Genomic DNA, 11,731 nt, shown 5'->3' with positions numbered 1-11,731 from the left:
TATTATTCATATTGTTTTACATGAAAAAATTGAGGTGTAGAGAATCCTGGCGGGGGTACAAGTAAAAACCTTACAGGTAAATTATAACAATTAGATCTCATCTCATGGGAGTAAATGGGCCTGAGAAAAAGTAGTCACTTGAACAATTATTTAAATATCTACAGAACAAATTGTGTTTGTTTTGATGGGAATGGAAGACAGGAGACTACTTCCATATCTGTTCTAGCCCTGGGATGATTCACAGATATCCCTTTGAAGGATGTTGACAGTTACTTAATGCAGTATATATTGTATAATCAATTCTTTTTCACTGCTAAAAGTACAACAATGCAGTGGAGAAAGCAATGGATTTAAAATAAAAGACATTGATTCAAATTTTAAGTTCTATAGTCTATGATCTCTGTTTTCTTATCTAAAATGTATTATCCTTGAATTGGGATGTGGAGTAGATAGGAAGTCAACTAATTATCCCTCTTCTTCTCAACATTTGAAGCAACTGAGAGATGGATAACCAGATGGGCACCAAATGTGATATATATATATATATATATATATATATATATATATATATATATATATATATATATTGTTTGGCACCACAAGGAAGTGAAAAGAAACATTCAATGTACAGGCCGTCAAGTGCCAAGAAAGGTCAAAGTCCATGAATATGCAGGACAATTTCTTCTCTTACCAATAAGAAGAGAAGCATTTCTTTTGGAGAGGAGTGAGTAAGAACTGTATAGAGGGGCAAAGCTTTTCTGTCATTACTGGTAAAAGTGCTCAAGTTCCTATTTTACTGAATGAGGCAAGAAGATGAGTAAAGAGAAAATAATTAGGTTGCTTTTTAGGGTTTCTGATTTTGCCTTTGTATCCCGTTGGACTTAAGCTGGTGCCTGTCCTTCTTCAGGGAATAGAAAGTAGTTATAAGAACAGAAATTTTTTAAGATTCCATATATATGTAGAAAAAAATGGTTCTGAAGAACCTAGGAGCAGGACAGGAATAAAGACGAAGATGTAGAGAATGGACTTGAGGACACGGGGAGTGGGAAGGGTAAGCTCGGACAAAGTGAGAGTGGCATGGACATATATACACTACCAAATGTGAAATAGATAGCTAGTGGGAAGCAGCTGCATAGCACAGGGAGATCAGCTCAGTGCTTTGTGACCACCTGGAGGGGTGGAATAGGGAGGGTGGGAGGAAGACGCAAGAGGGAGAGGATGTGGGGATATATGTATACGTATAGCTGATTCACTTTGTTATACAGCAGAAACTAATACACCATTGTAAAGCAATTAAACCCCAATAAAGATGTTAAAAAAAAACATAACTGTTTTCTCCATTTCAAGGATCCTTCCAATATGTAAACTACTGTTCCTTTGTACTTCCTCTTAGAAAAACTGGGGGAAGGCTCATCTTTTGCTGAAAGACTCCAATGCAGCTGAAAAAAAAAGAAAAGAAAAAAGAAAAAACACTAGTAATTAACTCCAGGACTACATTCCACCTTAGGCCAAAAATTTACTTCCTATTTTCTTTTTTATATCAAATATAATTTACCAAAGATTCATAATCAGTTACATATAAGACTATATTGACAAAGATTAAGAGAGTATCCATATGGTCACACACCTATCTGCAGGCTTCCTTTGGCAAGGGGCAGGGGGCAAGTGTAAAGCCAGAATTCTGCATGTTCTGTGAAGTACCTGCACCACACTACTCCTTCCTTCTGAAACTCACAGTGTCACAGTCTTTACATGCATCAAGACCATCAGGACTCGTGCAGTCATACCCTGCTTAGTTATATTTGTCACGCCAAGATACAGGGGTCTCCCAGGTCACTTCTTAGTGCACACACGCTAATCTTCAGGCACACTCTATGTCAGGAATAGTAATGCTAACTAACAAACTCCTTCCCACTTTCTAAAACACTTTCAATTTGGCCTCTGGACTACACGATTAGTCATCAGCAATTACCTCTCTATTCTCAACCTCTTTGAGGTTCCCTTCAACTACTTCCTTTAACTGAAATCTGTTTCTTTTCTACTTCTGTCCAGCTCTTTCAAGAGGCGACTGTTTTCTCTCCCCATCCTTCAGAACCACTGGGCCTGGAGTCGGGGTATGATGTCTCCTCCTTTCCATTGTTGTTTTCGTATTAGTCTCTGTTCCTCCATTATAAAAGCATAGGTTCAGAATAGCATGCCATCAAACTCTACCACCTACCACATTTCCTCGCTACAGACACCTCCCAACCCTTGAAGCATCCTTCTTCCTTCCATGGAAGATTTAGCTTCTGGATCACTGTCACATACTTGAACACTGCTCATGACCCAATTTTATTGATTTCAGTGTTTGTGTGATGATATGTCCAATATTCTGTTCTCTCAATTCAGTGACCGGATCCTCTCCTACAAAAGCTTGTCCTCTGTCTTTCCTCAGCTGCTCACAAAAAGAATAGTTTGTCTATGTCACACTCTACTGGGTGATTTATGAAGTTGAATACCATCTTGCTCAGTTAAATCCTTAATGCCTAAACAGAGTCAGCAAATAAGAGTTTTTCAATGCTCATTTACTGAATAAATACGTGGTTAAAAAGACATCAGCAAACATTTATTAAGTCAATGCTGTCAATCTCACCAGGATGCCAGTCTGAACCAGTTTTCAGGAATCCACAACTTATGTACTTAAATTTAATTGGGAGAAATCTCTGAATAAGTTTAGGGTGACACCACATATACCATATGGAGGTGCTAAGAGTTGAACTCCCTTATCACACTGCCTTCTCAGAGAGGATCATGGCACATATTTCTGAAAGAGTAAAACTGAATAAATACATAACTAGACAATTGTGCTGGCCTTCTAGGCACAGTGCTTTCTGGAGGCTTTCTTATTTTAGTATTTTAATATCTATCTCACTTTTAATTTATTTTGCTTGTGAGAATTTTTTTCTTAAATGATACAGCCATGATCTCTCTCTGTTAACAGTCAACCCTCAATTAAAGCAGGCCCCCCTCAAATGAAATATGTTCATTCACAACCTCATTTTTTGCTAGTCTCTATGACTTTTCCTGTTTTCAGTCAAACCTTCTGATTTTTCAGCACTGTACTACAAAGACTGGGACTGCATCCTTTTGCTCTAAAAATCCCACGTTCAGTGGAAGGACTTTTTTTTGGTCATACATTTGTCTCAAGTGGAGATTCATTACTAGCAGGTTTCTGACTTAATCTGAAATTGCTTTGAGCTTTGATGTTTACAATGCCTGGTATCTAAGCAATACCTCTGCAGTGTGGGTCTCCCCCGACCTCACTCTTACCTTTCCAGAAATGTGAATATTCCAGCCCTTGAGGGACTTCTAGTACTTTAATGACAGCAGACATATTTCTTGCTGTTATATGTTTTTCTTCCGATGGATGCTTCATTTTTCTTTGTTGTTTTTCTGTTTACCTTTAGGCAAGTTTAGGCAAGTTTTAAAAAAATTAAGCTGCTTTGGATGTTAGCTCCTTTCCTGTTCCAATATGTCTTGGGCTACCACTATTCGCAGTTGCAGAAAGCCAGTGTTTCTTTTCCTTTTCCTTTGCTTTTAGGACTAGATATTTTGTCTTCTAACATCTGATTTGGACACTGTCTTGCAGGGTTTCTTTCAGGGAGCAATACAGAGCCAATTCCTTCTTTGTCAGCAGGCAAGCATTTGCCATCCCAGCTCACCCAGTTTTGGGTACTGCCACATAGTATGTAACCTTTGATGGGTCCAATACCTACCCCTCCTTGAGCTTCATCTCTATACAAGTGACCTTGAACAACATGGGTATGAACTGCTTACATCCACTTATAGGTGACTAGTTTTCAATAGTAAATAATATAGTACTACACAGTTAGTGGTTGACTGAATCTGCACAAATGGAACCATGGATACAGAGAAGCAGTGTATAGGGAGGACTGATTAAAAGTTACAGGTGGATTTTCCACTGCATGGAGAGTCAACCCCCTAACCCCCACTTGGTTCAAGGGTCAACTGTATTGTTTTCCTGTCTAGCACCATTTTGTGGGTCTCACTGTCTTTGAACACTCCCTCAATGACACAGATTCACAATATTGCATGGCATGAGCCTTTATTTCATAGACAATAACCTGGAACACTCCCAACTGCACTGTCATATTGAAACTCTCCTGCTGAGGCTCTGATTGAACTCTGCTACTCTCCTCAGTCTCCTCACCCTGTTATCCTCAAACCTAACTACACATTAATGAAATAGAACTGTTCTTGTCTTTAGGCAGTAGTTCCAAAATGTCTTCTTGACTGTCTAACCACAATTTTAAGAGAGGGCTCTCACTTGTTTCTTAGATCTGGATTGTTTCCTGGAAATTCTTTTTGTTTCTGAGACCTGTTTCCTTCTTCTGTTAGATTTAATTTAGCTCTAGTCCTTCTCTCTAACCCAGAAACAACTGAAATATTTTCTCATTATCTGGTCCCATGTAAAAGCACAGTTGGTCAGGTTATGTCTTCATGCCTCTTTCATATCTATCAACTGGCAAGCCTCAAATTCTCAACCCTGGGAAATCCTTGTTCTCCAGCAACAGCAGCATGCATTTCTCTTGTTTTCTGACTACATCAAATTTTTTTTGCTATAAACTGATCCTTGATTATTTATACAAACCTAATTCCTATAGCAGAGTGTTATAGGCATAAGCCTCATTAATTTCTTTCTTAGCCTCTGGGTTCATAATTATTTCATTGGGTATTTACTCAATCTAAACTAACAACACAATCTGTCTTTCACACAATAAGGTCCTAGTCCTCTTTACCTCTTTATAGATAAGATCAACCATACTTTTGGGGCTAAACTACAATTTGAGTGATTGAAATAGATATTCTTTTTTAAAATTTATAGTAAACTCAAGATATATTGAAATTTATGTGTAAATGCGTACATATATGCATACTTTACATTCTAGGATTACTAAAGTCAAGATTTACTCAGCCCTGTATTCATTAAGGGCCAACACTGGGTTTAGTTGATTTGGTTTGGTAAATCTTGAGGTTGCCAGTTTCATTCACCTGATTCTATAAAAGAAAAATGCTGACATAGTATATATCTTTTCTTATTTTTAAAACCAATTTTATCTATTTTCAAGAAATTGAGGCTGTGAAATGCATTTTATGAAGATCTGTGAGGAGTTAATAAATTTTAAAATTCTGCAAAAATACTATGAATGACTACTTCAACTTTGCCTGTGGAAAATTATATTACATTTGTATATATTTAAGTAGAAATACACAAAAAGAATGCTGAGTATATATATAACATATAATTTCATCATTTTTTATGTATGAGACTAAGCTGATAGAGAACATGTTGAAATATGTAAAACACTATAAAGTTCACAGTCACTTAGTGATTATCATTTATAGCCAGCAAAATAGTGTGCTTTGGGAAAAAAGTATGTCAAATATGTCACTGTCTATATAATATTTTTCTATGCTGCATGTAAGACAACTGAATTCCCAATAGGTGAAACTGCATTCTTAGTAAGAGGCAGGGCTTGAATTTGATCCTAGCTTTGTTTGCACAGAACATGCTCTGTGATGTAATTTTGAATTAATTGGAGAAGCTAACAGTATATTCAGTGTCCTAATGTGTAAGCCTTTTGAATATGAAGGAAACATTATTTTGTTAACTGGTCATTATTTTTCATTAGGAAATTAGCCTAAATTTTGCCTTTAACCTCTGTATGCGTGCGCATGTGTGTGAGTGATCAGTAAATCAATCTATAAAGGAATGGAGCTTTCTCTTACCCACCAGTTGGAGCATATCCTTGAATGAGTATAATTCCCTTACATAGATACTTCCTCTAGAAATCTATCTCAAGTTTAATAATTGTCAACTTTGTTCCATCCATTTAAAAAAATTTAAATTTCAACACATCATCCTCTTTTTATTTTGATTCTGATAATGGTTTTTTTCCATGCTTTTCTTTTTTTTAATGCAACACTCTTTCTTCTGTCATATTCTTGTGTTCAATGCTTTTTTGGACTTCTTACTATAAGATTTCCTAATTTCTTAAGAAAAACTCACCAAATTAAATTCTTACCCCAATATTCTTACCCCAATATTCTTACCCCAATAACTTTAAGGGAAAAGTTAACTTTATTATCATTCTTTTATAAGTAGGAGGATATTGTACCAGAAGAGTGAGCTCATTTCACTTAATTATAGTGAATGATTTCTACAGAAAAGAGAACCAGTAAAAGGTTTTAAGAAGGAATTCTTAGAAGAAGAAAACAATCACAGTTTACTAAAGGAGATTTGCAATATATTTTTTAACTTTTAAAACAAGGACTTAAATTTTTGTCATCTCCAAATGATGTAGAATCATCATCAAGCAGTGGTTCCATCCCAGGTAGAAGTAATGCTCTTACAGATATATAACTTAGTACAAAGACAATAATTTTGGTTTTGGTGAAAAATCACATTTGTACAAAAAGGTCATTTTTTCCCAATCAGGTACTGTCCACTGTAATATTAATATAATGTGTTAGACCTATTATGATAGTACTTGATAAACATTTAAAAGTTGACTTGGCTTTAATGTCCCGAGACTGTGTAAGGGAAACTGTTTATTCATTAAACAGTTATAAATGGAGCAATATCCTTAGGATAAATTTGTGGAAGATTTTCCCCATCACTCTAAGATCACCCAGCAGCTAAGACACAATGATTCACTATAAGGATGAGTAAAATATCTTTACAGAGGCCCACAGTAACATAACTGAATTACATGAGTTGTCCAGCTTATCTTCTCAGGAGCACTTCCATGTCCTAAGTTCCAGGCTCTCAAGTGATTTATTTTCCAGCAGATGATCTCCTGAGTCATGTCTGTGCCAAGTTTTGCATAATGTCTTATGTTCTTTATCAGTACAACAATATGAAATATTTAACAGGAAGTTATCACTGTGGCCGATATAAAAGATTAAATAGGCCTGTCAGTCTCTTAAAAAGAAAACATAGTATTCAGAAACAATATTAAGAACAGAATCAGACATCCAGATATGGATTCAGATCAAAATATTATATTCTTTGTTTTCTGTATCATGAGGAGTTTTTCTATCATTCTTAAGTAGAACGAAACTGTAAGAAACTCAATGAGTTCTCTAACACCATACACGAAAATAAACTCAAAATGGATTAAAGACCTAAATGTAAGACCAGACACTATAAAACTCTTAGAAGAAAAGATAGGAAGAACACTCTTTTTTGTTATTGTTTTGTTTTTTACTTATTTATTTATTTTAAAAAAATTTTGAATTTTATTTAATTAATTTTTTTATACAGCAGGTTCTTATTAGTCATCCATTTTATACACATCAGTATATACATGTCAATCCCAAACGCCCAATTCATCACACCACCATCCCCACCACCCCGCCGCTTTCCCCCCTTGGTGTCCTTACGTTTGTTCTCTACATCAGTGTTTCAATTTCTGCCCTGCAAACCGGTTCATCTGTACCATTTTTCCAGGTTCCATATATACTCATTAATATACGATATTAGTTTTTCTCTTTCTGACTTACTCTGTATGACAGTCTCTAGATCTATCCACGTCTCAACAAATGACCCAGTTTCATTCTTTTTTATGTCTGAGTAATGTTCCATTGTATATATGTACCACTTCTTCTTTATCCATTTGCCTGTTGATGGGCATTTAGGTTACTTCCATGACCTGACTATTGTAAATAGTGCTGCAATAAATTTGGGGGTGCATGTGTCTTTTTGAATTATGGTTTTGGCTGGGTATATGCCCAGTACTGGGATTGCTGGATCATATGGTAATTCTAATTTAGCTTTTTAAGGAACATCCATACTGTTCTCCATAGTGGCTGTATCAATTTACATTCCCACCAACAGTGCAAGAGGGTCCCCTTTTCTCCACACCCTCTCCAGCATTTGTAGTTTGTAGATTTTCTGATGATGCCCATTATAACTGGTGTGAGGTAATACCTCATTGTAGTTTTGATTTGCATTTCTCTAATAATTAGTGATGTTGAGCAGCTTTTCATGTGCTTCTTGGCCATCTGTGTGTCTTCTTTGGAGAAATGTCTATTTAGGTCTTCTGCCCATTTTTTGGATTGGGTTGTTTGTTTTTTTAATATTGAGCTGCATGAGCTGCTTGTATATTTTGGAGATTAATCCTTTGTCAGCCAATTCGTTTGCAAATGTTTTCTCCCATTCTGAGGGTTATCTTTCCGTCTTGTTTATGGTTTCCTTTGCTGTGCAAAAGCTTTGAAGTTTCATTAGGTCCCATTTGTTTATTTTTGTTTTTATTTCCATTTTTCTAGGAGGTGGATCAAAAAAGATCTTGCTGTGATTTATGTCAAAGAGTTCTTCCTATGTTTTCCTCTAAGAATTTTACAGTGTATAGTCTTACATTTAGGTCTCTAATCTATTTTGAGTTTATTTTTGTGTATGGTGATAGAGAGTGTTCTAATTTCATTCTTTTACATGTAGCTCTCCAGTTTCCCCAGCACCACTTATTGAATAGACTGTCTTTTCTCCATTGTATATCCTTGCCTCCTTAATCATAGATTAGTTGACTGTATGTGCATGGGTTTATCTCTGGGATTTTTGTCTTGTTCCATTGATCTGTGTTTCTGTTTTTGTGCCAGTACCATATTGTCTTGATTACTGTAACTTTATAGTATAATCTGAAGTCAGGGAGTCTGATTCCCCCATCTCCATTTTGTTCCCTCAAGACTGCTTTGGCTATTCGGGGTCTTTTGTGTCTCCATACAAATTTTAAGATTTTTTGTTCTAGTTCTGTAAAAAATGTCATTGTAATTTGATAGGGATTGCATTGAATCTGTATGTTGCTTTGGGTAGTATAGTCATTTTCACAGTATTGATTCTTCCAATCCAAGAACATGGTATATCTCTCCATCTGTTGGTATCATCTTTAATTCCTTTCATCAGTGTTTTCTGCATACAGGTCTTTTTTCTCCCTAGGTAGGTTTATTCCTAGGTACTTTATTCTTTTTGTTGCAGTGGTAAATGGGAGTGTTTCCTTAATTTCTGTTTCAGGTTTTTCATCATTAGTGTATAAGAATGCAAGAGATTTCTGTTCATTAACTTTGTATCCTGCCACTTTACCAAATTCATTGATTAGCTCTAGTAGTTTTCTGGTGGCATCTTTAGGATTCTCTATGTACAGAATCATGTCATCTGCAAACAGTAACAGTTTTACTTCTTTTCCAATTTGTATTCATTTTATTTCTTTTTTTTCTCTGATTGCCATGGCTAGGACTTCCAAAACTATGTTGAATAATAGTGGCGAGAATGGACAACCTTGTCTCGTTCCTCATCTTAGAGGAAATGCTTTCAGTTTTTCGCTATTGGGAATGATGTTTGTTGTCGGTTTGTTGTATATGGCCTTTATTACGTTGAGGTAGGTTCCCTCTATGCCCACTTTCTGGAGGGTTTTTGTCATAAATCAGTGTTGAATTTTGTCAAAAGATTTTTCTGCATCTATTGAGATGATCATATGATTTTTATTCTTCACGTTTATTAATATGGTGTATCACATTGATTAATTTGCATATATTGAAGAATCCTTGCATCTGTAGGATAAATGCCACTTGATCATGCTGTATGTTCCTTTTAATGTATTGTTGGATTCTGTTTGCTACTATTTTGATAAGGATTTTGCATCTATATTTATCAGTGATATTAGTCTGTAATTTTTTTTTTTTGTAGTATCTTTGTCTGGTTTTGGTATCTGGGTGATGGTGGCCTCATAGAATGAGTTTGGGGCTGTTCCTTCCTCTGCAGTTTTCTGGAAGAGTTTGAGATGGATGGGTGTTCACTCTTCTCTAAATCTTTGATAGAATTCACCTGTGAAGCCATCTGTTCCTAGACTTTCGTTTTTTGGAAGATTTTTAATCACAGTTTCAATTTCCTTACTTGTGATTGGTCTGTTGATATTTTCTATCTCTTCCTGGTTCAGTAATGGAAGGTTATTACCTTTCTAAGAATTTGTCCATTTCTTCCAGGTTGTCCATTTTATTGGCATAGAGTTGCTTGTAGTAGTCTCTTAGGTTGCTTTGTATTTCTGCGGTGTCTGTTGTGACTTCTCCTTTTTCATTTCTAATTTTATTGATTTGAGTCCTCTCCCTCTTTTCCTTGATGAGTCTGGCTAATGGTTTATCAATTTTGTTTATCTTCTCAATGAAACAGCTTTTAGTTTTATTGATCTTTGCTATTGTTTTCTTTGTTTCTATTTCATTTATTTCTGCTCTGATATTTATGATTTCTTTCCTTCTGCTAACTTTGGGTTTTGTTTGTTTTCTTTCTCTAGTTCCTTTAGGTGTAAGGTTAGATTGTTTATTAGCCTGTGTCTTTTCGTTGGAGCATTTAATCCATTCATGTTTAAGGTAATTATCGATATGTATGTTTCTGTGACCATTTGCTTAATTGTTTTGGGCTTGTTTTTGTAGGTCCTTTTCTTCTCTTGTGTTTCCCACTTAAGGAAGTTCATTTAGCATTTGTTGTAGAGCTGGTTTGGTGGTGCTGAATTCTCTTAGCTTTTGCTTGTCTGTAAAGCTTTTATTTCTCCATCGAATCTGAATGAGGCCTTTGCGGGGTAGAGTAATCTTGGTTGTAGGTTCTTCCCTTTCATCACTTTAAGTATATCATGTCACTCCCTTCTGGCTTGTAGAGTTTCTGCTGGGAAGTCAGCTGTTAACCTTATGAGAGTTCTCTTGTGTATTATTTGTTTTTTTTCCCTTGCTGCTTTCAGTAATTTTTCTTTGTCTTTATTTTTTTCCAGTTTGATTACTTACTATGTGTCTCAGCATATTTCTCCTTGGGTTTATCCTGTATGGGACTCTCTGCGCTTCCTGGACTTGGGTGGCTATCTCCTTTCCCATGTTAGGGAAATTTTCAACTATAATCTCTTCAAAGATTTCCTAGGGTCCTTTCTCTCTCTCTTCTCCTTCTGGGACCCCTATAATGTGAATGTTCTTGCGTTTAGTGTTGTCCCAGAGGTCTCTTAGGCTGTCTTCATTTCCTTTCAGTCTTTTTCCTTTAGTCTGTTCTGCAGTAGTGAATTCCACCATTCTGTCTTCCATGTCACTTATCCGTTCTTCTGCCTCAGTTATTCTTCTATTGATTCCTTCTAGTGTAGTTTTTCATTTCAGTTATTGTATTGTTCATCTCTGTTCTTTAATTCTTCTAAGTCTTTGTTAAACATTTCTTGCATCGATCTTTGCCTCCATTCTTTTTCCAAGGTCCTGGATCGTGATCTTCACTATCATTATTCTGAATTCTTTTTCTGGAAGGTTGCCTATCTCTGCTTCAGTTAATTGTTTCTCTGGGGTTTTATCTTTTTCCTTCATCTGGTACATAGCCCTCTGCCTTAATCTTGTTTATCTTTCTTTGAATGTGGTTTTTGTTCCACAGGCTGCAGGATTGTAGTTCTTCTTGCTTCTGCTCTCTGCCCTCTGGAAGAACACACTTTGACATAAATCACAACAAGATCCTTTTTGACCCACCTCTTAGAGTAATGGAAATAAAAACAAAAATAAACAAATTGGACCTAATGAAACTTAAAAGCTCTTGCACAGCAAAGGAAACTATAAAGAAGATGAAAAGACAACCTTCAGAATAGGAGAAAGTGTTTGCAAGTGAATCAACCACAAAGGATTAAACTCCAGAATATATAAACAGCTCATGCAGCTCAATATT

The sequence above is a fragment of the Phocoena sinus genome, chromosome 5, assembly GCF_008692025.1.
Source record: "Phocoena sinus isolate mPhoSin1 chromosome 5, mPhoSin1.pri, whole genome shotgun sequence".
Classification (NCBI taxonomy): Eukaryota; Metazoa; Chordata; class Mammalia; order Artiodactyla; family Phocoenidae; genus Phocoena; species Phocoena sinus.
Note: the sequence above shows the minus strand (reverse complement) of the source record.